This window comes from Pristiophorus japonicus, chromosome 1 (assembly GCF_044704955.1).
Source record: "Pristiophorus japonicus isolate sPriJap1 chromosome 1, sPriJap1.hap1, whole genome shotgun sequence".
NCBI lineage: Eukaryota > Metazoa > Chordata > Chondrichthyes > Pristiophoridae > Pristiophorus > Pristiophorus japonicus.
This window is the reverse complement of record NC_091977.1, coordinates 276,991,725-277,018,597: the sequence shown is the minus strand read 5'-3', so window position 1 is coordinate 277,018,597 and position 26,873 is coordinate 276,991,725. Positions and strand designations below refer to the sequence as shown.

At 46.8% G+C, this 26,873-nt stretch overlaps 1 long non-coding RNA gene across 1 annotated transcript; it reads left to right on the top strand.

The window, feature by feature from the left end:
* The first annotated feature begins 1,079 nt into the window (after positions 1-1,079).
* Positions 1,080-15,976, top strand: LOC139248765 (uncharacterized). The gene is made up of 3 exons (XR_011591099.1): positions 1,080-1,110; positions 6,039-6,079; positions 15,958-15,976. It is a non-coding gene; the product is annotated as an uncharacterized lncRNA (long non-coding RNA).
* The last annotated feature ends 10,897 nt before the right edge of the window (positions 15,977-26,873 follow it).

The window sequence follows — 26,873 nt, the reverse complement described above, 5'->3', positions numbered from 1 at the left end:
AACAGCACTAGCTACAGCACCAATTTATCATTTGCAGTCCTTATACAAGCCGTACTGAGGTTTCACCAAATGGGACTGACAATTTGATGACAACAAATGTTGCATTATGGCTTTGATTTATATGTGATTTATACACATTAATTTAAAACCTTATGAAGCATTGCATTTCAAAAGCCAATTAAAAGTTGACTGTTTTCAGAGCCTTGTAACTCTCGGCTGCATCTTAATTTGGACACGATAAGGAAAATTATAATTTATAATTGCCTACTTAAAGTATATTATTATTAGGTTCAATTATACAAACATCTAATATTATATCGTTTCACAATTCCATACATATTAAAAAGAACAAGTTGAGTATGAACCCCTGCAAGCATTTGTTTTAGATATCGGAAAAAAAGATGCATTTAATTGGCTGAACTACAGTGCAATATATGTCAAGGCAGTCAGTTAATTTATCCGAGTCTCTCTTGGTGTCCTTTCGCGTTGCACTTTGCATGTCATTCTAGAGCTCTGTAATATTTTATTCATACTGACCCCCAGTTCCTTAGAGAGATTTTGGAACAGCCAAGGCCAGCTTCTCTGAAAAGCTCTTCTGGACTGGCTGCCATATAAACCAGCACCTCAGGACATACCATTTCTGCTGCAGATTATACTTTTGAAATGCATTTTTGCAGGATTGAATTTCATTTAATCTAAAAATGTAAATTTTAAAAGATGACAGACGTGATGAGTTGACTTTGTCAGACTTTCGCTGTGAAAACTCGCTGTAACTTGACTAAACTTAAAGTTGACCAGCATGTCTTCAGAGGCCAAGGGACTTTCTGCTAAACAAATGTAACATAAAACAGCTCATGGTTGCAAACTGTTCTCACAGATAAGGAAGCAGCACACCGTGAGAGTTTTGCAGGAACAGACTATTAAACCATTACAGGAACATTTGCTGATGTGAAGTATCCAGCTGTAAAAACAGATAAGGGGAGAGAGAGAGAGAACAACTGCTGACTATTAGCCACACAGCATGAGACATGCAGCAGTGGGTGGGCTGCCAAGTTTTGGGTTATAAAAAGTGCTGCTAAAAGACACTCGGGGCTGCAGTCGGGCAACTTGGTCAGTTGTCAGGTACTAAGTCACTGCCAAACTGACCACTCTCTTGTGTCAGTACTTATGTATTTTGCTTATAATTGCTTGAATTTCTAGTGCCGGTTGTAGCCTGTGCGTGCTTACTTAGAATATAGAATGCGGTTCGTAGCCTGTACATGGAAGGATAAGATGTGGGTTGTAGCTCTGTGCATGCTTATTTGTAATAAATATTCTTGTGTGAGCTTGCTTGTAACCTCTTGTTTTTTAAATAAGTGTAAGGGGTGGTCTCGGGGGTCAGGCTCACCTCTGACCTTCTGAGCAGTTCGAATCGCTCCCACTCCCTTGGGTTCTAGACTCTGGATTTATTTGGGGCATGTGATAAAGTGCAAGAGACAACTGGTTTGGTGCAAAAGAACTTTGATTTTATTAAAGACAAGAAAATACAATGTCAAATTTATAATTACTCTAATAAAGAACAGTCCATCACACATTCAAAGGGGTTACAGTGAATAATATACCTTCCACCTCCCAATGCCTAACACTGACTAGATTAGACTCCAGGGCAAATGGGGACTATGCTTACCAATCCTTTATGGTCAGTTGGCGGTAGTTTGTGATTTCGGAGTTCATTGGATTCTGTAGGTTCTGCTTGCTGTATCCTGCCGAACGTCGGAGAAGACTTCTTACTGCGCAATCTTTAGTTGGGTGGTGTCCTCTGATGCGATAGGGCGCGTTTTGGACTTATGGGCTAAGTACCCATTTTCTTTCATTAGAAATAGGTTTAAAGTCAATTTAGGTAATGTTTTCACCTGTTGGTAGTCAGGCCTTAGATTGTAGAGTGGAAACTTTCGATTCTTCGGTTTCTTCCTTGTGGAGTTTTGTTTTGAAGTTGGTCGATCGCGGTGCTTTTGGTGATACCACGTTGGCTGTGATCGGTTGCTGCCGCGATGGTGATGTTCTTCCTTTCTTTTCCAATTTCGAGGCTGGAGAAGTTAGTTACAACTGCTGCAGTGGTCTCTTTCTCTTCTTGATGCTAAGCTGCTGTGTGCGTACCTTCTGCTAAGCATACCTAGCAGTGTCTTCTGAGGCAGTAGCATACCCTTTGTTAAAACAGGGCCCAGTTATACTGTTGGAGCTGTTCTAATCTTCGCGCCAAATCAGCCCGGATTCTTTGTTTAATTTTTGGCGGGCTTGGTATTTCTTTGTCATATTTTGGTGGGCTCATTTAAATGTTAACTTGTCTCGGGTGTGTCGATCTTCTAAATCTGTTTCTTGATGGAAATATTAGCTTGGTATTTGCAACGTCTGTTTGTGCTTGGGTTTTTTTTCCTGCGGGCTGAATGGGCCTTTGCATATGCTGAAATGGCTTTCCAGATTCAGGCTGATGGTTAGCTATCTCTGGGTTAATTGTTGCTATGTTAATGTCTCCTGTGGAGAAGGACTTTTGTGCATCCATAATTCTCCAGACAATTTACTTTAGTTTCAATGCCCCAGACAGCTTCAATACTCAAACTGGTTTCTTTGTAGGATAGCCATCCTTTAGTTCTTTAGCCCTGCCCACACAGACTAAATTTATCTCGTAAAATCCCAATGCGATTCAAGTTTCTTCCATGTGTACTTTAGGATTTCAAACTTTCTGGTAGATAGTTCCAAATTAAATTTCCTTTCCAATGAGTCCAAACACTGGGGGGGCGGAGGTGAGTTTACCACAAATTTTGCACCCTTCAGTCCTCCCTGTGACACTCTACACACTTGAGTATCATGCTAGGCGAGCAAAATTCCTGATTTCCCGAGAGTCAACCTTCCCTGTATTTACCTAGCTAAAACTTTAACGTGCATTCCCCTTTGAAATGCAATGCAGTTTACAGGCAAATACAGTCATTACAATTCTATTACAGCATAGAGGGGGTCCGACACCCCTCCATTACTATATTTTTACAGTAAAGATAAAGGTACATAGTCAAACACATTTTTAAGTTACATTATTACAACACTCGATTTCGGCATTTTACAGCAGGTAAACTTAAAACAAATCAAACATGGTAACATGGTGTCACCCCTCCCTGTGTGATTCCCAAGTTTGGCCAGGGAGTGTGCAGCACCCTTTGGTGCTTGACCTGACGGCCTCTGCATTTCACTCGGCAAGTGAGACACCATAAGTAAAGAATAATCGCGAGTTGACAGACATCCAAAATGTGGGAAGCTATTCTGATCCCGGCAGGAACTTCTATATTCCTGAAAATGTTCCACCAAGGCGGAATTGTGATCTGTAGAAACTTTCTCCCTACCTCAATGGTTTTCTGTTCTGGAGTATAGAAATGCTTTTGTGAGATTACTACAGCTGCTAGCAGAGCGGTAAAATGTTCGGGTAGAGGGGGAATTGCATAGCCAAATGTGCAACATAATCCTGCAGGTTTGTGATGTTTTCCTTCACAGTGAGATGGACAGCACTGGTGGTGACACAATGGGCCCAAGTTTCAGGCCGCGCCTAGAACGGCGCAGCCTCGACCTGGACGCCCATTTTTCGCGCCACAAAGTGCGCCTAAAAAAAACTTTCCTCTTCTCCGGCTCCCTGCAGGTCCTCTGGAGCTGGGCGCGGCGCAGCACGAGCTGTGGGGGGCGGAGCTAGGTCCCTGCGCTGAAAACAGGTGCGCTACAGTGGGCGCGCATGTGCAGTAGCTCCAGGCACCCAAAACTGTGTGGGAGGGGCCCGAATCACGCAGCCCCTAGCCCTGGCCGAATGGCCTCACTGAGGCTGCGTGCATAAGGCTCCTCCCACGGCCAGCTCCTGCTTCCTCCCGACCCGACTCGACTCCCGCCCCCACCCCACCCCGCCCCCGGACCGGACCCGACCCCCGCCCCCCCCGCCCCTCCCTGACCCAACCCGTGCTTCCCCCCCCGCGACCTGACCTCCCTCCCCACCCCTCCCGACCCGACCTAATCTCCCTCCCCCCCCACTCTGACCCGACCTCCCTCCCTCCCTCCACCCCCCCGACCCGACCTGACCTCCCTCCCCCAACCGACCTGACCTGACCTCCCTCCTCCACCCGACCCGACCTTCCTCCCTCCCTCCGCCCCCCCAACCCGACCTGACCTCCCTCCCCCACCCGACCCGACCTGACCTCCCTCCCTCCCCGCCCCTCCCGACCCGACCCGACCCAACCCGACCTCCGTCCCCTTCCCGCCCCGACCTGACCCTCCCTCCCTCCCCCACCCGACCCGACCCGACCCTCCCTCCCTTCTCCCCCCCATTCCCTTCTCCCTCCCTCCCCTCCCCCTCTCTCTCTCCTTTCCTTCCCCCCTTCTCCCTCCCTCCCCTCCCCCTCTCTTCCCCCCTCCTTCCCCCTGCCCCCCCTCTCTCCCTCCACCACCCTCCCCTCGCTGTCAGAAACACAGATACTGACAGACAGAGAATGAGAGACACACACAGATAGACAGAGAGATAGAGATACTGACAGAGACACACTGGGGGTGACATCCCAGCACGCTGTTGGAGAGCTCCCGGTGCTGCAGTCGGTAAGTAGAAAATGTTTTCTTTATTGATTTTTTAAATTTTTTTTATTTCTTATTAATTTTTTTTGATTCATTTATTGGTTGATTTATTGATGTTTTTATCATTTATTATTGATGATGGCTCGTTATTTGTAAAACTGAAGTGTTTATGTTTGTAAACTTCCCTTTAACCCACCGCCCCCCCCCCCCATTCCCTACGCCTGATTTGTAACCTACGCCTGATTTTCTAAGTGTCGACAAGGTTTTTCTGAGCGTACAAAAATCTACACTTACTCCATTCTAAGTTAGTTTGGAGTAAGTTTTCGCTGCCTAAACTTTCAAAATGGGCGTAAGTGGCCAGACACGCCCCCTTTTGAAAAAAAAAATCTGTTCCAAACTGAAACTGTTCTAACTGACTAGAACTGGAGCAAACTAAATGCCGAGAATTGCAATTTCTAAGATACTCCATTCTAAACCAGTTGCTCCAAAAAAACAGGAGCAACTCAGGCCGAAACTTGGCCCCATTATGTCCCACCCCCTATGTATGCTACCTGTGGAGGAACATGGTCTTGTGCCATTACCTCCATGGTACAGTTGATAGGCTGTGCACCAGCAGTTTTAAACCCACACTGTGATTTAGAATAGGTATTCAAGTGCTGGGGACACAGTATTATGTGTGCACCCCGGCTTCGGCACCCGGAGAGGTCAGTACCTGTCATAGCGTGCTCCCACTTTATGACAGAGGGTGGGACCGCTGCAAAACGAACGTTTGCACCTCCTTGAATGAGTCCAATGTTCTCCACCCTGTATACCGGTGCGGGTCGGGCTGTCCAACACATGACTGGCATCCTTAGTACTATCCCCATGATGTGTGGTTAGATTTCCCACAATCTACTGGGACAGGTTAGGCTTCAGAGGCTAGGCGGAGCTAGCACGGGCTTAGTGAATTACTGTTTGGGTGGAGGGCTACGAGGTGCTTGTTACTGACCCAGGAGGGGAGTAAACCTTGTTTTAAATCCTCCAGGTTGTTGCGGCCCTTGCCCAACAACCATGCCCCATACAGTGCGCACACCTCGTTCTGTGCAGCCTGGTCAGAAGCATTCCTATCCTCCCATATGAGTGCATTCACTGTCTGTGCATGTTTTTCCAGCTCAGCCACTATTTCTTTTAAATGGACCGTCATAGCCTGGTCCTCGTGTAGCTCTGAGCCTAGTACTGTGTTTTCCTCTTTTAGGATCTTTCTCAGTTGGTTCTTTAAACCATTTATCTGCGTTTGCAGTTCTATATCATCTAGACTATTTATCACAGAGGACCCTGTATTTTATGCAGTAAAAATGTTGTTCAAGGTTCCCATTCTAGATCTCTCTGTGCCCATGGTGTCCAGCGTGTAGTGTGTATAAATCTGCTTTGTCTACATTCCCAAAGTCTAATTCGTAAAATTTCTTGAACATTTCTCTAAGTAGGGCCTGGTACAGCAGCTCTGTTTCCTTCGGGCACCATGCAGGTAAGTGTATCTCGGTAAGGTTTAAAATAACTGAAGCTACTGCATCGTGTACCCCCTGGTATAACACCTTTTTGGTCGGTACCAATACTAATCCGTTCCCAGCTCCCTTGGTGGTGGTAGGATACCATTCTATTACTGTGCATATTGGCGGGGTTGTGGGCAGGGGTTTCTTAATGTGTGCTCTTAGTTCGGTGGCGTTAATTGGGAGTGGGGAGTGTGGGACCGCACACCCGTGTAGGCTAGAATCCCACCCCATCCCTTCCCTCTCATCATGCCGCTGCCTGGCGAAGGTTATCGATATGCCTGCGGGAAAGATCTCCTCTGACCCCCACATGAAAACGTAAATTCCCTGTTCAGATTCCCACCACTTGTTCCAACACACCTTCACTCCTCCCCATGTCCCCGTGATGGTACGGTACGGATCATTACCGAGTCTTTCCCAGTCAGATTCCTGGTCCCCTGCATCCTTGCTCAGCTTTCTGAGCCACCACCATCTACCCAGCAGAATCTTTCCATTACAAGTCAAACATACCCATTTTCCCTCTGTAACACTGACCCGCGCAGCAACGACCCGTATCCTGGGGCATGGAATGGAGGCCTCCCCATGGTTAAACCCTTTCTGGCTGGAGTAGCGGGTGGAGTTAGACCCCAGCCACCCTGGCCACCTCCCCTCGTGGGAATAAACGGCGAGTTCCTCCACGCCCGAGGTGCCACCCCCGATGATTCCGATCGGTGCTCCCTCTCCTGAGCACCCATAAATGAGGGATTCTTCCACGTCTCCTCGGCCACCGCTGCTCATCCTTATCAGGGCGAGCAGGAACAGGACCCTTCTCATGTTGTTCTCCTTTCTGTAGGGGCACATAAAACAGATTGTCCAGCCCTGAGAAAAGCTCTCTGGCTTGACAAAGATGACCGAGTTCCAATTTGTGCTCATTTCTTCTCAGACACACAGTACAGTCTTTAATTGGCCGGCATAAAGAGTGTTCCTATTCCCACACAATATTACAGCATCGTAGAATCATAAAGCACAGATGGAACTTGCGATAATGAAGCAATCGGCAGGTGCTCGTGTGGCGTTCAGCGTACCAGCTGTGCACAACGTAGATGTGCCATATCATGCATCACAATGACCCTCCCGTTCTTTTAAAGGGGAGGGCTGCTGCGAATTCTGCAGTCTCTTTAGTGGCGGCCACTAGGCCACCAGCGGCCTGGTACCCAAGAGGGGAGCCGGTCTGCAGGTTGGCGGCATGGCCACACAAGCGGCCATTGTCGGGCCGACTGAAACGGCATCCGACAGAAAAATGGTGGTGGCCGTCATGCCTCTTTAGGGGCGATCGGGCAGCCATTACCACCACAGCCTCTCACATCGAGAAGCTGTCGATGGCATCGTCCCACGTCGACCTCATGTTCTGTGCGGCAATTTCCCCCGAGGGGCGCAAAGGGGTCAGCGCGGGATGATAAAGGGTCGATGCACACGGTGCACTAATCGCAGTGCACAGTGGAAGCCACTTTTTGCCCCATGGGCAACTCCATGGGGGGACGCGCTCTGGCTGCCGCACCTGGGTGAAAACCCTTTAGCGCCCCATTAGAACTTCCCTTTTTTTAATAAAGCCAAGCATCCCGTATATTTTTTAAAAGCCTTAACAACTTTTCCTGCCACCTTCAAAGATTTGTGTACATACACCCCCAGGTCTCTCTGTTCCTGCATCCCCTTTAAAATTGTACCAGTTGGTTTATATTGCCTCTCCTCATTCTTCCTTCCAAAATGCATCACTTTACAGTTCTCTACATTAAATTTCATCTGCCATATGTTTGCCCATTTCATCAGTCTGTCTATGTCCTCCTGAAGTTTGTTACTAGCCTCCTCACTGTTTACTACATTTCCGAGGTTTGTGTCATTTGTAAACTTGGAAATTATGTCCTGTATACCCAAGTCCAGGTCAAATAATATATATTCATCCGATTATGTGTACATTCAATTGAATGCAAAGCTTCGTGCAGCTTCACTAATGCAACATTTTGTAAACTATTTTCAGACAACTATTTGAGCTCCTCCAGATGTGTTAGTAAGGCAAACATTTCAATTTAAGAAAAGTAACAATTGGTTGGGAAATATAAATTGCAGACAATACATTATTCACAAAGTTTCAGTGTATGAGTTGAATAGGGAATTAAAAGATACATTCTCAAACAATCATTAATAGGTCTGTTCAGAAATCAACAGTGAACATTGATTCCAATAATATAGAACAATAGAGGTCTTGCAGTCAAATGGAACATTTTAGAATATGCTGAAGTTGCAATCAAGGACTGAGTGAATGCTCCTTCTGGTAAAGGTTTGCAAACCCACTAGATTTGGCATTGTAAAGCATGATGTTATAATCAACAAATGTATTCAACATTACAATATTACATTTGTTATATTTTAGTAGGTATAATATAGTATATGACAGCATTTAGGAAATGTTCTTATTCACAATTGCTACTAACTAGAATTACGTGAAGAAGTACTAATATAAATACAGATAGTTCATCATGGACAAAGGCTACATGATCTAGACTATGCAGATGATCGCTGGAAATTGAATGAGATGTGGAAGAACTAATATATTAAACGTAATAGCAAAATAGATTAAATTCATCATCAACAAGGTCATGCGGGAACAAACTGCTGTTGAGACAACAACATAATTTGAGAACTTAGAATTAGATGATGTGAATAGTTTTACATATATGAGAAGTGAAACCTAATCAGAGACTTGGAAACAGAGCAGACCTTGGGTTTAATCCAATAATTGTGGCATGTAATTTAAAGTTGCATCTACCTAAAATATAGAAATAACCTGCATTAATTTAGCAACTTTCACATCCTCAGGATGATCCAAAGTGTTTCACAGAATTTTGAAGTTATGTAGCAACATTTGGAAAGGCATGGATTAATCAAGGAGAGACAGCATGGATTTGTTAAAGGCAAATCGTGTCTGACTAACTTGATTGAATTCTTTAATGAGGTAATAGAGAAGGTTCTTTAAGGTAGTGCAGTAGATGTTGTATATGTGGACTTTCGGAAGGCATTCAACAAAGTGCCACATAGGAGGCTTATTAAGAAGATGGAAGCCCATGGAATTAAAAGGAAATTGGTGGTATGGATACAAAATTGACTCAGTGACAGGAAGCAAAGGGTGGTGGTGGATATCTGTTTTTCAGACTGGGAGGGGGTTTGCCGTGGTGGTCCCCAAGGGTTCGTTTTGGGTCCATTACTCTTTTCAATTTTTATAAACTTGGGTGCAGGGAGCAGCATTATAAAGTTTGCAGATAATACGAAATGTGGCAAAGAAGTAGTTAATGGTGAAGATAGTTATAGACTTCAGGGTGACATAGATAGGATGGTAAAAAGGGGAGAAGCACGGCAGATAGAGTTCAATGAGGAGAAATGTGAAACTATATACTTTGGGAGGGCTAATATGGAAAGACAGTGTACTATAAACGGCATGATTTTGAAAAGTGTAGATGAGCTGAAGAGACCTTGGTGTCCATATACACAAATCCTTAAAGGTGGCACGGCAAGTTGATAAGGTGGTTAAAAAAAAATATATGTTACTTGGGTTTATAAATAGAGGGATAAAATATAAAAGCAAAGAGATCATGCTAAAACTTTATAAATCACTGGTTCGGCCTCAGCTGGAGTATTGTAGACAATTCTGGCAGCACACTTCAGGAAAGATGTAAAGGCCTTAGCGAGGATACAGAGGAGGTTTACCAGGATCTTACCAGAGATGAGGGGCTTCACTTATGAGGAGAGGTTGAAAAAGTTAGGATTGTTCTCCTTGGAACAGAGAAGGTGAAGACGTGACCTAATAGAGATTTTCAAGATGATGAGAGGTTTTGAGAGAGTAAATAGGGAAAAACTGCTCCCTCTGGTGAATGGGTCGATAACTGATTTGAAATGATTGGCAAAAGATCGAGAGGGGAGATGAAGAGAAATTATTTCATTCAGAGAGTTGTCAAGATCTGGAATGCTCTCCCTGAAAAGGTGGTGGAAGCTGATTCCATAATTAAAAAGGGAGTTGGCAGGTACTTGAGGATGAAGAATTTCATCATCATTGTTGTGTATCTGTAAAGCATGCACTCCCAAATTCCGCCACCAGGGAGCTCATCCCCTGACGTCCCAAGGGATCCCAGCATCCCTTGGGAGCACTGTATATGAGCCGGTCCCTAAGGCCTGTTCCTCACTCTGGAGTGTCTTATTAAAGACTGAGGTCACTGTTACTTTAACCTCCCTGTGTGCAGCCTTATCTGTGTTAGGAACACAATAACTGGCGATGAGAATACGAATCCAACGCAAAGATGCAGCAAACTGTGGGCATCCTGAAGAAGTTCTCGGAGGGTGAGGACTGGGAAGCCTATGTCGAACGGCTAGATCAGTACTTTGTAGCCAATGAGCTGGACGGAGAAGGAAGCGCTGCAAAACGGACAGCGGTCCTCCTCACAGTCTGCGGGGCACCGACCTACAGCCTCATGAAGAAACTTCTGGCTCCGGTGAAACCCACAGATAAGTCATATGAGGAGCTGTGTACACTGGTTCGGGAGCATCTTAACCCAAGGGAGAGCGTGCTGATGGCGAGGTATCGGTTCTACACATGCCAGCGATCTGAAGGTCAGGAAGTGGCGAGCTACGTCGCCGAGCTAAGGCGACTTGCAGGACAATGTGAGTTTGATGGTTACCTGGAGCAAATGCTCAGAGACTTTTTTGTACTGGGCATTGGCCACGAGACCATCCTATGAAAACTTTTGACTGTAGAGACACCGACCCTCAGTAAGGCCATTGCCATAGCACAGCCATTTATGTCCACCAGTGATAACACCAAACAAATCTCTCAGCACACAAGTGCTAGCAATGTTCATAAATTAACTGGAGCTGTGTTTACGAGCAGAAATGTACAGGGCAGAACCCACAAGACTGCAACTGCCAGCAGGCCTCAGGTGACCCAGATGACTCAGAGTCCCCAACAAAGGATGAATGCAAGGCAATTCACACCTTGTTGGTGTTGTGGAGGCTTCCATTCAGCCTATTCATGCCGCTTCAAAGGGTATGTTTGCAAGAGCTGTGGAACAATGGGGCACCTCCAACGAGCTCACAAATGAGCTGCAAGCTCTGCAAAACCTGCTAACCGCCGCGTGGCAGAGGAAGATCGGTCCATGGTGGATCAAAGCAATTTTGAGCCTCAGAGAGAGGAGGCAGATGCTGAAGTACACGGGGTGCACACATTTTCGATGAAAAGATCCACCTAAATGTAAAATTGAATGTGTTAGCGCGATTGTTTTCCTGCAAGAATCACTCGACACTCTGGGTCGGTTCCAACGCCAAAACGGCCTTTTATTACGCCGGCGGGGAGGAAGCCTCAGGACTGGATCCAGGCACTTCTCTCCGACGAACAAAGAAATTCATCGATATTTATATGTTTTACAATAGTTCATTACAGTTACTCAGCCCACTTCGACTGGACACAATCCAATCATAACGATTATAGATTACATATAGGGTTCTTTAACCCAGTAGAATTCCCCTGATACCTCAGAGGCTGTATATTTGGTTTTTGTCAGCTCGGGCTGATTAATGACCTCGTTATGTGAGGTAGGTCTCCCCTTATCTCTGTTCCTTGGGGCTTTGCTGTGCGAAGTCCTCGATTAAGGACATTCCATACCAGGTACTACAATAGTTCGTTATAGTTATCTTGTCTCAAGTGGATGATCCAAGGCATTCCCGGTAGTGGGCCTCACTAGGTCATTGCTCGGTCAGCCTCAGTCAATAGTTCATTGCTTGACTAACTGAGTTCCCATAATGCTTGGGCAGCCATTTTATATGTGGCCACTTTAAACCTATATGAGTTTAGATATATTTAGCAGGTGCCTAATGCCTAGTGTTTTGATATATTCAGCAATTGCCTAATGCCTACAACAATTCCCCCATTTTGGTAAAGGGACTAGTCCTAGCCCCCCTTTAACCAACCGCCCTATCTTTATTAGATTTTGTGCACGGCCCGGTACTCCCTGCCTCAACGTGCTGGCCAGTCACGTGGTTTCAGGAGTCCCGGTTGCTTAAATCAAATTGACAAAGGCCAAATCCTCCTTCCCCTTTATTAGACAGGCTTGTTTAGTATCCGGGGACCGGTCATGGGTCCCTCTTCGTTGTGCGTGGTGCCTGCATGCCTGGCAGGCCATTATGCCCCATGTTATTGCTAAGATCAATTGTATCCCGACCAGAATGTGTGAAATTATTCGAATCTAAGGATGGATGTTCACATTTATTCCCCAGTCCCAGACCTTTCTCCACCAACTCTGACCTTGTAAGTCTACATCGATATCTTCTTCCAGTACTTTGATTTTAGTTTGCAGTTGGTGGTAGAGCTTTACAGATTGACCCACCCTGAGTCTCAATTCTCGTAATACTTCGGTTAGATGTGGGTTAGGGACCTGATCTGGCTCGTCATAATCCTGAGCTGATCGGTTACATCAATAACTTCGGACTTCCGGCGCCTAACCTGGGTGATATGCGCTTGCCCGATCGTGACAGGTCGTAGCGGCGCAAAACAAAAGTTCGGCTGTGGTATTGGGCACTGCAGGTCATTATACTGGTATGAACCCTCGGTAGTAGAAACGCAGTACCTTCCCTTCCCTCCGTAGCCTGCCCTCGCGAAGTGCTTATGTGCGGGCACTATTTCTAGTACATATCCGTCGGTTTGGTTAAACCAGCACTTGTCTAGCTCCCCTCGGCCCACCGGATGAGGACATACTGTGATCTTTCCCCTTTGCTTGCATTCTGTTAGGGAAATCCCGGTAAGTATGTTGTTTCGACGAACGGCGGAGGTGGTGGTCAGATAGTAACGTATGGAGACATTTTTCCGTATTACTCCGATACTCTCTAATTGGTACAGGGGGAACAGCCCTGAGTCCAGCGTGGCTATAGGGATCATCAGGACTATCCCTATCCCAGTATTCCTACCCATCTGGCAATCTGGAATTGCTGGGTATACTCGGGTCAGTCCCTTCAGAATACAGTTATCCAGTGTCCCCCTCTGGTTAGCCAACTGAGCTAAATGTGAATTGTCTATCCAATTGGGTACTTCCCCGCGTTGGATCTGGTCGAGATTGTGGCGGATCTGTCCCACCATCCACAGACCATAAGCGTGACAGAGTTGCCCCTTCTTTGCTTTCCTGTATCTTCTTTTTCTCTATCAATGAGGTGATTGAGGGTTTTGGCGTGATCTTCCAGGACTGAGATGCCATCCAACTGGATTTCGGCACCCTCCTTTCCTAGGTTGGCTTGGTCTTCCTGGTTTTGCTCCACCCTTTCTAATAACCCCTTCATCACCCCTCTAAGCTATTCCACCCTCTCATTTAACCCTTGTATGTCTATCGAGTTTATTACGGAGGTTCCTGTATTGAAGCCGGTAGCAACATCATTAACTATTCCCCTCTTTATCCTGGGGGCTGACCCCTGTCCTTGAAATCTACTGGCACCCATTGCATCGGCAGCCTGCTGCATTACAACTCTACTTAATGCATTGTACATTTTCCTTGAGTGTTCTGTACAGTATTCCGGCATCTGGATGTCTGAAATATTGATCAGGACAGGCACAATTTCATGCTTAACATTATCATACAATAATTCTCCTTCGTTGTACATTACGATCCCATTTTCTGGCCCCTTGGTATTTATTGGACAAGGCAGTTCCTCGGGCAATGTAGTGGTTCGTACGGGGCGTGACGTCGGCGAAGGGGAGAAGCACACATACAGTGATATTGCAGCCGCCCCCACCTCCTCGTAGTACCCACAGCCCACTCCCTTTTTGCAGATGACTGATTGCTGGGACTGCCCCGGAGGCGCACAAATTATGCTGAAGGTACATTCATCGGGCCCTTTGGCATCCCTCCGTTTAATGCAGCTGCTCCTTATGCCCATGGAGCACTGCACACATCCCCGGTTCTTATTAGGATTCACTTGTAACCATGCATTAAACTAAGTCCTGTCCTTGCTCCAATCCTTAGTCGCTGGGATGCACATTCCATCCGTTAAATTAAACAAGACTCCATAGTTCATGTAGTTGTTCATATTAAAACATTTTTTAGTTGAATCCATCTCAGTATTTTGCTGTGCCTTCTCTTAATATCTCAAAATCCCAATTCAAATTTTGTAACTCTTTTTTTTTTACTGAGCTAGAAGCTTTTGCGTCAAGGTTTTACACAAAGGAAAATGGGAGTGTACTTCCCCGGCCTGCAGCCTCGACACACCCACACAGGCTTCTTTTTTTTTTAAAGGCATTACAGTTTCCCTTCTCTGTTCTTTATCTTATTCCTAGACAGACATTCACAAAAGTCTCTTTTCATTTAACAAAGTTTATTGTTGAGCTGGCTCTATTCTTGGATCCATATTTCACTTAAGATAATCACTATCAGGTTTTTTTTTAAATTTCTTACATATTGATTTACTTCCTCTGTTAATTTTACATGGGCTCGCAGTATCAGGACCACAGCCTTTTCATTTTTATCTTTCTTTTCCTTCTCCCACCATTCCCGCTGATTTGCTGGGGGTCCTGGGGGTCCCATCCTGACTTAATCATCTTCTCAATTAGTTTCTTTTGTTTTTCCGCCAGGTGGCGGGGAAGGGACCCTTCTGGTCCCCACTCGAGGTTACTTGCTTTATTGGCCATTCCTGGGTAGGACTAAAACCGTTAGGAATCTACTCTCAGAGGTCCGCTTTCTACCTAGCGTAACTTGTAGTAGGCCGTCTCCTGGCTACTGTCAGGTCACAAGTTCTGCTGTTACACAAACTTATACAATTCTTAAAACACGTTTAAGCAATTCCCGCAGTGCCCCACGCCTCCTTAACGACTACCTACCACCAATTTGTCTGTTGGTCCGACCCTGTTCACAGGTTTAGTTTCCGTTGGTCGCTGTGCACCTCCTGGTCTCCTGGGTATATTTTCAAATCACATTACTGGGTCCGGGAAGTGTCGCTCGATATCATGATCCCACGGTCTAAGTGTGTTCCCCACGCCTACTTAGTTCCTGGCCGTATCGTGGACAAAAGTCCTCTTAATTCGGGCTCAGGCTAGGCGTTTGAGATATTAGACCATCTCCTCGTGTCGATCAACCGGCTTCCACCTTCCACACCCTTCATAATTAAACATTTTTTATACTCATCCGGGTTTTCCAAGGGCGTCCAGCGACTCCGGGAAATCCTGTTCGTGACGCCACTGTTAGCGCGAATGTTTTCCTGCAAGAATCACTCGACGCTCTGGATCAGTTCCAATGCTAAAATGGCCTTTTATTACGCCGGCGGGGAGGAAGCCTCTGGTCTAGATCCAGGCACCTCTCTCCGACAAACAAAGAAATTCAGCGATATTTATATATTTTACAATAGTTCATTACAGTTACTCAGCCCACTTTGGCTGGACACAATCCAATCATAATGATTATAGATTACATATAGGTTTCTTTAACCCAGTAGAATTCCCCTGATACCTCAGGGGCTGTATGTTCGGTTTTTGTCAGCTCGGGCTCGTTATGTGAGGTAGGCCTCCCCTTATCTCTGTTCCTCGGGGCTTTGCTGTGCAAAGTCCTCGATTAAGGACATTCCATACCAGGTACTACAATGGTTCGTTATAGTTATCTTGTCTCAAGTGGATGATCCAAGGCATTCCCGGTAGTGGGCCTCACTAGGTCATTGCTTGGTCAGCCTCAGTCAATAGTTCATTGCTTGACTAACTAAGTTCCCATCATGCTTGGGCAGCCATTTTATATGTGGCCACTTTAAACCTATATGAGTTTAGATATATTTAGCAGGTGCCTAATGCCTAGTGTTTTGATATATTCAGCAGGTGCTTAATGCCTACAACAGAATGACTTACCCATAGCCATGGAACTGGACACTGCCGCTAGCGAAACCATCATGAGTAAAAAGATGTTTGAGAGACTGTGGTGCAACAAGGCATTCAGACCAGCCCTGAACCCCATCCACACGAAACTGAGAACGTACATCAAAGAGCTTATCACTGGCCTGGGCAGCGCCATGGTCAAGGTCACCTGCGAGGGCACGGTGCATGAACTGCCACTCTGGATTGTCCCGGGCAGTGGCCCCACACTGCTTGGAAGGAGCTGGCTGGGCAAAATCCGCTGGAACTGGGATGACATCCGAGCGCTATCACATGTCGATGAGGCCTCATGTACCCAGGTTCTTAACAAATTTCCTTCCCTTTTTAAGCCAGGCATTGGAAACATTTCCGGGGCAAAGGTGCGGATCCAATTGGTCTCAGAGGCATGACCCATTCACTACAAGGCGCGAGCGGTACCCCACATGATGAGGGAGAGAGTGGAAATCAAGCTGGACAGGCTGCAACGTGAGGACACCATCTCCCCAGTGGAATTCAGCGAGTGGGCTAGCCCGATTGTTGCAGTACTCAAAAGTGATGGCAGAGTCAGGACTGGCGCCGATTATAAAGTAACTATTAATTGTTTCTCACTACAGGACCAATACCCACTACCTAAGGCAGACGACCTATTTGCGACGCTGGCAGGAGGCAAGACGTTCACCAAGCTCAACCTGACTTCAGCCCACATGAAGCAGGAGCTGGAGGAGTCTTTGAAGGGCCTCACCTGCATCAGCACGCACAAGGGACAGTTCATCTACAACAGATGCCCGTTTGGAATTTGGTCGGCTGCAGCGATCTTCCAGAGAAACATGGAGAGTCTACTCAAGTCAGTACCACACACGGTGGTCTTTCAGGACGACATATTGGTCACGGGTCAGAACACCGCCGAGTACCTATAAAATCTCGAGGAGGTCCTCCAGCCACTGGATCACGTAGGGCTGCAGCTGAAGAGGTCGAAATGCATCTTCATGGCAACAGAAGTGGAGTTTTTGGGGAGAAAGAATGCGGCGGCCGGCATTCAGCCCACAGACGCCAAGACAGAGGCTATCAGGAAAGTGCCCAGGCCACAAAACATCACGGAGCTGCGGTCGTTCCTGGGACTCCTCAACTATTTTGGTAACTTCCTACCGGGGTTAAGCACCCTTTTAGAGCTCCTACATGTGTTATTGCGAAAAGGTGAGAACTGGGTATGGGGAAAAAAACCAAGTAATTGCTTTTGAGAAAGCCAGAAACAATTTATGCTCCAACAAGCTGCTTGTATTATATAACCCGTGTAAAAGACTTGTGCTAGCATGTGACGTGTCATCGTACGGAGTCGGGTGTGTATTACAACAAGCTAACGTTGCGGGGAAGTTGCAACCTGTCGTCTATGCTTCCAGGAGCTTGTCTAAGGCCGAGAGGGCCTACAGCATGATTGAGAAAGAGGCATTAGCGTGAGTGTTCGGGGCAAAGAAAATGCATCAGTACCTGTTTGGCCTCAAATTTGAGCTGGAAACCGATCACAAGTCCCTCATATCCCTGTTCACTGAAAACAAGGGGATAAATACTAATGCCTCAGCCCGCATACAAAGGTGGGCACTCATGCTATCAGCTTATAACTATACCATCCGCCACAGGCCAGGCACCGAGAACTGTGCAGATGCTCTCAGTCGGCTACCATTGCCCACCATGGGGGCGGAAAGGGCGCAGCCTGCAAACTTGTTGATGGTCATGGAAGCGTTTGAAAATGATAAATCACCTGTCACGGCCCGCCAGATTAGGACTTGGACCAGCCAAGATCCTCTGCTGTGCTGAGTAAAAAACTGTGTATTGCATGGGAGTTGGGCCAGCATCCCCGTTGAAATGCAAGAGCCAATCAAGCCGTTCCAGCGGCAAAAGGACGAGCTGTCCATTCAGGCAGACTGCCTGTTGTGGGGTAACCGCGTAGTGCTACCAAAAAAAAGGCAGGGCGACGTTCATCTCGGTTCTCCACAGCACACACCCGAGTATAGTAATGATGAAAGCGATAGCCAGATCCCACGTGTGGTGGCCTGGTACCGACTCTGACTTAGAATCCTGTGTACGGCAATGTAGCGTATGTGTTCATTTGAGCAACGCGTCCAGAGAGGCACCACTAAGTTTGTGGTCCTGGCCCTCCAGACCATGGTCGAGGATCCATGTCGACTATGCAGGCCCGTTTCTCGGTAAAATGTTCCTGGTGGTGGTTGATGCTTTTTCAAAATGGATTGAATGTGAAATAATGTTGGGAAGCACCGCCACCGCCACCATTGAAAGCCTGAGGACCATGTTTGCCACCCACGACCTGCCTGACATACTGGTCAGTGACAACGGGCCATGTTTCACCATTGCCGAATTTAAAGAATTCATGACCCGCAATGGGATCAAACATGTCACCTCGGCCCCGTTTAAGCCAGCCTCCAATGGGCAGGCAGAGCGGGCAGTACAAACCATCCAACAGAGCCTTAAACGAGTCACAGAAGGCTCACTCCAAACCCGCCTGTCCCGAGTACTGCTCAGCTACCGCATGAGACACCATTCGCTCATAGGGGTGCCCCCGGCTGAGCTACTCATGAAAACCAGACTCTCGCTGGTTCACCCCAACCTGCATGATCAGGTAGCGAGCAGGCGGCAGCAACAAAATGTAAACGATGGTCGCGCCACTATGTCACGGGAAATTGATCTGAATGACCCTGTGTATGTGCTAAACTGTGGACATGGTCCCAAGTGGATCGCGGGCATGGTGATAGCTAAAGAAAGGAGTAGGGTGTTTGTCGTCAAACTAGACAATGGACAAATTTGCAGAAAGCACCTGGACCAAATGAGGCTGCAGCTCATAGACTGCCCTGAACAACCCACAGCAGACACCACCTTTTTCGAGCCCACAACACACACCCAAAGGATCAACGACACCACGCCGGACCAGGAAATCGAACCCATCACGCCCAACAGCCCAGCAATGCCAGGCTCACAGTCTTGCAGGGCCAACAACACGGCAGCCCAGTGAGGGCACAGCCAACACACCAGAACAGACATTTGTACAGAGGCGGTCCACCAGGGAAAGAAAGGCTCCCGACCGCCTCACCTTGTAAATAGTTTTCACTTTGATTTTGCGGGGGCAGTGATGTTGCGTATTTGTATAGCATGCACTCCCATGTTCCGCCATCAGGGAGCTCATCTCCTGAAGTCCAAAGGGATGCTGGGATCCCTTGGGAGCACTGTATATAAGCCGGCCCCTAAGGCCTGTTCCTCACTCTGGAGTGTCTTATTGAAGACTGAGGTCACTGTTACTTTAACCTCCCTGTGTGTTAGGAACACAATAATCATAGGCAGGCTCTCGAGTCGAGGATGACTTGTTTCCATGCCAAAAATTTCACAGGTGTTTCAGTGAAGGACCTAATATTCCAGGTCCCGAACTAAATCCTGAAGGGTGGAAGATGCCTGATTTTTTTAACGTGTGGTGGCCGTTGCACACCAGCTACCACATGGGCTTGACAGAGCGAGGTCTTGGTCCAGTAGCAAGTATTAACCAAGACGACTGGAGACCTACTCTGCTGCACGGACCTAGTACGCACACATATCACAGTGTGGGCTGGTCCGTGTTGCCCCTGGGCCCTCGCCTCTTCTGGGCCCTGAACTTACGCCTCTCCTGGGCCCCGATCATGTCTCTCTCCAATCTCTTGCCACTCCTTCGCCCCGACCTCGCCGCTTCTGCAGTACCTGACCACGCTCAATCACCGACCTGGATCTTGGTGACGTCCAACGCAGTCGCCCTCTTCGCTGCCGTTGCTCTCCTGCTCCAGCACGTGCTGCTCCCTGGAGTTGTATGCTGCCACGATGCTCCTTCCACTCCCCGGCCTGCTCCGATGGTACACTCAAATTGTTGCAGGGTTATAGACACACAATCGGGGGTGTGGGATTAAACATGATTGCTCTTTCAAAGAGCTAGCACAGGCACAATGGGCCCAATGGCCTCTTTCTTTGCTATAAGTTTCTATGGGGCTAGAATTTCCACAAAGAAGGCTATCACCATTTTTTTGTCGTTATTCGCAATTAACGCCATTTTTTTGTTGGCAAGATAATGTGAAAAAATAAATGTTTTTAAGAACAAAACTGAAATTTTTGGTGATAAAAAAATGCCAGCTCTACACAAAAAAAATAATAATTTTCGCCTGTTTTTCATATGACGCGCATGCGCAATACACTTCCTGGTCTGAATCATCCATTTTTGCAGGGGATTGCAAGTTACAGGAGCGTTTTTAATACTTACACTCATGTGCTGCAGGAACAAAAATGCAGCTTGATTCGGGAAGGAAGAGGGCTCGAAAGTTTATCCAGGATGCAAATGAAGCCCTGGTAGGCATTGCAGAGAGAGGATGGGGCCAGATTAGGAAGAAGGGTGCTGGTAAACTACACCCATCTGCAATGGCTGGAGCTTGGTGACGTGTTGTGGAGCAGGTTTCCTCGGTGGACTCCATCAGGCGGACCTATCCGTAATGCCGGAAGAGGTGGCATGACCTTTGCAGGACAGTTAGAGTAAGTAATATTTTTATTTATGCACTACAATTACTTGAATTGTAAATGTGACCCATCTTGGTATCGCTAGGCTTCTGATTATCACATATTATAAAAATTGCTTTTTTTATGCACTGCACTTCGATGTTTTCATGATGAACAACATGCAAGTAAAGGGACATTATTCAGACCACTTAATTAAATGCACACTGCATGGTATAAGTGGTTTGATGACTATCTGTGTGTGCCATGACAGCAGAAGGCCCCATTGCCATCTTTGCAGAGAAAGTTGTCCGAGAACCGGCGACAGCAGTGGGAAACTGGTGGGGGTCCGGCAAGACTGCTCCCACTTACAGCCCTGGAAAGTCGGATTGCGGGTCTCATTGGTGCGTCACAGAGATCGCCCATCTGTGCGGATGCTGAGCCCAGGTTCGAGAGAAAGGGTAAGTGCTGCAAAATCCACAGTCTGGGTTGGCTCAATGTTAAGTTCTGTGTGGGCTAGGCTTCGGTTTATGCGGTGTACTATCATTCGTCGTGGTACTTCAAATGAGCCTGTGCTATGTGAGCCTACTCATGTCACCCTGCCCCCTCCCCTGCTGCTAGCCAGTCGTCTGTTCCTTTATATTTTGCAGATGTTTCAGATACATCCAATAATGGAGAAGACCCTGCCAGCTCACCACAAGTGGAAGTGGATGACATCGAACTCATCTATCCTGCAAAACCTCCACAGGAGGAGGAGGAGGAGGACGATGCTTCAATTGATGTTTGTGGGGGGAGGGGGATGGGGGGGGAGGATGATCAGACGCTAGTATTGAATTTGGAGGAGGTCGAAGCCACAGAGGTAGAAAGGGTTTTAGTCTGCCCTACGCAGGAGAGGACATATGTCGGTTATGCATCATTCGAGGTCCAGGATCCCAGTGGGTTACAGGAACCCACACCCAGGGCAGCAGCAGGCCCGTCTGTACAGAGGCGGAGATGTGACGAGCACTCTCCAAAGATTCAGGCTCCATGGGAGGTGGCAGAGCTGATAAGAATGACTGGGGAGAGGGTCCAGCTCACCATTTCACTCCTTGAGGCCATGGGTGGGATCTCGGGAAGTGTAGCAGTACTATCTTCTGACATTAGGGAGGGCATGTCTGAAATAGTCGCTGCAACACGGGAAAACACTGAGGCTGCCATTGCCCAGCGGCAATTGACGGTTTCGAGTGATGCCACTCCAATCCCCAGACCAACCTCAACAGTCAGTGTGCAGGTTGATCCACAGGCTGAAGAGTCCGAAGCCGGGCCTTCCACAGCCAGAGGTTTTCAGGGGCTTCCATTGGCGTCTCCTTCGTCTGTACCCCAACAAGCGGATTGCCGAACCTGACAAACTAATAAGAAGCTTGGGCTCACTGGGAGTAGGGCTAAGCCTGTGGTAACAGGCACTGCTGATGGCAAGGGCAAGGGCAAGAAGGGTGGGCAGCACGGCAGTGTTTTAATAGGGGGGTGGGGGGGGGTGGGGGGGAGAGGTAGCTGCAGCTGAAGTTTGTTTGTTGCTGTGGTTGTTGTTGTTTTGCTGTTTTGTTCTTCTTTTGTTATTCTTGTGGTTGGCTGTTTGCTTTATTGTTATTTAAGTGCCGTTAATTTAAAAGTTTAATAAAATATCAAAATTTTTTCTTAAAGTTAAGTACTTCAAATTATTTTTTCAACTAGACCAAACTTGTGCAGTGTCTCATTTTCAGAAAAACAGGGGGAAATAGTCAACAAGGTGCAATACAGCGGGTAATCCATGATGAAACGTGTCGTTTAGCCTTAATGCAAAGTGGTGAAGTATCAGCTGCTGAAGCAAGGCTCTTGCAATGGCGTAAGGTCCACGAGGCCTCCTCCCGTGTTCTCCTGGCGGTGGTAGTGGTGGTATGGGTTTCTTGTCCTCCTCCTCCCCCTCCCCACCCCCGCCCCCACCTCTCCTAAGCTGGTTCTGCAACCCCCAGTGGCAAATCCTGTCCCCTCATGATGGCTAAGTTGTGTAGCATGCAGCATACCACAGTGAACTCACCGACCTGCTGAGGAGAGTATTGCAGGGAGCCTCCAGCGTGGTCCAGGCATTGGAAATGCTGCTTTAGCACTCCAATTGTCTTCTCGACGATGTTGCGTGTGGCTATATGGCAGATGTTGTAGCGATGCTCGGCTTCTGTCTGTGTTTGCGGAGAGAGGTCATGTGCTGGGTGGCGAGTCCATAACCTTTGTCCCCCAGCATCCAGCTCCTCAAACAGCTATGAGACTGTGTTCTCATGCAAGATGAAAGCATCATGGAAGCTTCCTGCAAATTTTGCATTTGCTAACATGATACGCTGAGTATGGTCACAGACGATCTGTATGTTCAGCGAGTGGAATCCCTTTCGGTTTCGGTAAACCTCCAGATCTTCAAAAGGTGCTCGTAGGGAGATGTGCGTACAGTCAATGGAAGCCTGTACCTTGAGGAAGCCAGCAATTCATGCAAAGCCTATAGCCCTCTCATTCTGTGCCTCCCTGGTCATTGGTAAGTTGATGAAGTCTTTCCTACGTGCAAACAGTACAGTAGTCACCCGGCGAATGCAGCAATGTATAGCGTGCTGCAAGATGCAGCATATTTCCCCTGCTGATGCCTGAAAGGAGCTGGAGGCATAAAAGGCAAGAGACAACCCAACCTCGCTGGCTGATAAACGCAGTGCTATCCTACTCAGCAGTTGTGGGCCTACCGTCTATGGCCTCGTCATGGACTTGGTAGCTCCATTGAAGACAACGCCAAAACATATGCGGAGCTCGTAACGATGATACAGGAACAGCTCAAACCTAAAGAGAGCATCCTCACAGCTAGACACCGGTCCTACACCCACCGACGGCCCAAAGGCCAAGAAATCTCAAAATATGCTGCAGACCTCAGATGATTGGCTGTACCATATGATTTTGCCGACCACCTCACCAAAGCGCCGTGGGACATCTTCATTATTGGAACTCAACTGAATCTGAATGTAAGGGACTTACGTTTGTCTTCTCTAATCTCTTCTATGAGATCCCCTCTCATCCTTCTAAACTCCAGTGAATACAAGCCCAGTCGATCCAGTCTCTCCTCATATGTCAGTCCTGCCATCCCTGGAACCAGTCTGGTGAACCTTCGCAGTACTCCCTCAATAGCAAGGATGTCCTTCCTCAGATTAGGAGACCAAAACTGTTCCAGGTGTGGTCTCACCAAGGCCCTGTACAACTGCTCCAATACTCAAATCCCCTAGCTATGAAGGGCAACATACCACTTGCCTTCTTCACTGCCTGCTGTACCTGCATGTCAATTTTCAATGACTGATGTACTCTGACACCCAGGTCTCGTCGCACCTCCCCTTTTACTAATCTGTCACCATTCAGATAATAATCTGCCTTCCTGTTTTTGCCACCAAAGTGGATAACCTCACATTTATCCATATTATACTGCATTTGCCATGTGTTTGCCCACTCACCTAACCTGTCCAAGTCATCCTGCAGCCTCTTAGCATCCTCCACACAGCTCACACCGCCACCCAGCTTAGTGTCATCTGCAAACTTGGAGATATTACATTCAACGTGCTATGAAGGTACAGCAGTTATCATGGGCGACTTTAATTTACATATAGATTGGTAGCAGTACGATGGAGGAGGGTTTCCTGAAGTGTATTAGGGATGGTTTTCTGGACCAATATGTCGAGGAACCAACTAGAGGGCTGGCCACCCTAGACTGGGTGATGAGTATCGAGAAATGACTAATTAGCAATCTTGTTGTGTGAGGCCCCTTGGGGAAGAGTGACCATAATATGGTAGAATTCTTTATTAAGATGGAGAGTGACATAGTTAATTCAGAGACTAGGGTCCTGAACTTAAAGAAAGGTAACTTCGATGGTATGAGACGTGAATTGGCTAGAATAGACTGGCGAATGATACTTAAACGGTTGACGGTGGATAGACAATGGCACATGGATGAACTTCAACAATTGTACATCCCTGTCTGGAGTAAAAATAAAACGGGGAAGGTGGCTCAACCGTAGCTAACAAGGGAAATTAGGGATTGTGTTAAATCCAAGGAAGAGGCATATAAATTGGCCAGAAATAGTAGCAAACCTGACGACTGGGAAAAATTTAGAATTCAGCAGAGGACAAAGGATTTAATTAGCAGGGGGACAATAGAATATGAGAGGAAGGTTGCTGGGAACATAAAAACTGACTGCAAAAGCTTCTATAGATATGTGAAGAGAAAAAGATTAGTGAAGACAAACGTAGGTCCCTTGCAGTCAGATTCAGGTAAATTTATAATGGGGAACAAAGAAATGGCAGACCAATTGAACAAATACTTTGGTTCTGTCTTCACGAAGCAAGACACAAATAACCTTCTGGAAGTACTAGGGGACCGAGGGTCTAGTGAGAAGGAGGAACTGAAGGAAATCCTTGTTAGTGAGGAAATTGTGTTAGGGAAATTGATGGGATTGAAGGCCGATAAATCCCCAGGGCCTGATAGTCTGCATCCCAGAGTACTTAAGGAAGTGGCCCTAGAAATAGTGGATATATTGGTGATCATTTTCCATCAGTCTATCGACTCTGGATCAGTTCCTATGGACTGGAGGGTAGCTAATGTAACACCACTTTTTAAAAAAGGAGGGAGAGAGAAAACAGAGAATTATAGATCAGTTAGTCTGACATCAATAGTGGGAAAAATGTTGGAATCAATTATTAAAGATGAAATAGCAGCACATTTGGAAAGCAGTGACATGATTGGTCAAAGTTAGAATGGATTTATGAAAGGGAAATAGTGCTTAACAAATCTTCTCGAATTTTTTTGAGGATGTAAATAGTAGAGTGGACAAGGGAGAACCAGTGGTTGTGGTGTATTTGGACTTTCAAAAGGCGTTTGACAAAGTCCCACACAAGAGCTTAGTGTGCAAAATTAAAGCACATGGTATTGGGGGTAATGTATTGACGTGGATAGAGAACTGGTTGGCAGACAGGAAGCAGAGAGTCGGGATAAATGGGTCCTTTTCAGAATGGCAGGCAGTGACTATTGGGGTGCCGCAGGGCTCCGAGCTGTGACCACAGCTATTTACAATATACATCAATGATTTAGATGAAGGAATTGAATGTAATATCTCCAAGTTTGCAGATGACACTAAGCTGGGTGGCGGTGTGAGTGTGAGGAGGATGCTAAGAGGCTACAGGGTGACTTGGACAGGTTCGGTGAGTGGGCAAATGCATGACAGATGCAGTATAATGTGGATAAATCTGAGGTTATCCACTTTGGTGGCAAAAACAGAATATTATCTAAATTGCGGCAGATTAGGAAAAGGGGAGGTGCAACGAGACCTGAGTGTCATGGTACATCAGTCATTAAATGTTGGCATGCAGGCGCAGCAGGCGGTGAAGAAGGCAAGTGGTATGTTGGCCTTCATAGTTAGGGGATTTGAGTAGAGGAGCAGGGAGGTCTTGCTGCAACTGTACAAGGCTTTGGTGCGGAACATTGTGTTCAGTTTTGGGCCTGTATTTACTGGAGTTTAGAAGAATGAGAGGGGATCTCATAGAAACATATAAAATTCTGATGGGACTGGACAGGTTAGATGCAGGAAGAATGTTCCCGATGTTGGGGGCGTCCAGAACCAGGGGTCGCAGTCTAAGGATAACGGTAAGCCATTTAGGACTGAGATGAGGAGAAACTTCTTCACTCAGAGAGTTGTTAACCTGTGGAATTTTCTTCCACAGAGAGTTGTTGATGCCAGTTCATTAGATATATTCACGAGGGAATTGGATATGGCCTTTACGGCTAAAGGGACCAAGGGGTATGGAGAGAAAGCAGGAAATGGATGCTGAACTGAATGATCAGCCATGATCTTATAGAATGGTGGTGCAGGCTCGAAGGGCCGAATGGCCTACTCCTACACCTATTTTTCTATGTTTCTATGTAATTCCTTTTTCTAAATCATTAATATATACTATAATAGCTGTGGTCCCAGCACTGAACCTTGCCGTACCCCCCTAGTCACTGCCTGCCATTCTGAAAAGGACCCGTTTATTCCCACTCTTTGCTTCCTGTCTGCCAACCAGTTCTCTATCCACGTCAAATACATCTGTCCACATCAGTACATTACCCCCAATGCCATGTGCTTTAATTTTGAACACTAATCTCTTGTGTGGGACCTTATCAAAAGCCTTTTGAAAGTCCAAATACACCACATCCACTGGTTCTCCCTTATCCACTCTACTAGGTACATCCTCAAAAAATTCTGGAAGATTTGTCAAGCATGATTTCCATTTCATAAATCCATGCTGACTTGGACCGATCCTGTCACTGCTTTCCAAATGCGCTGCTATTACATCTTTAA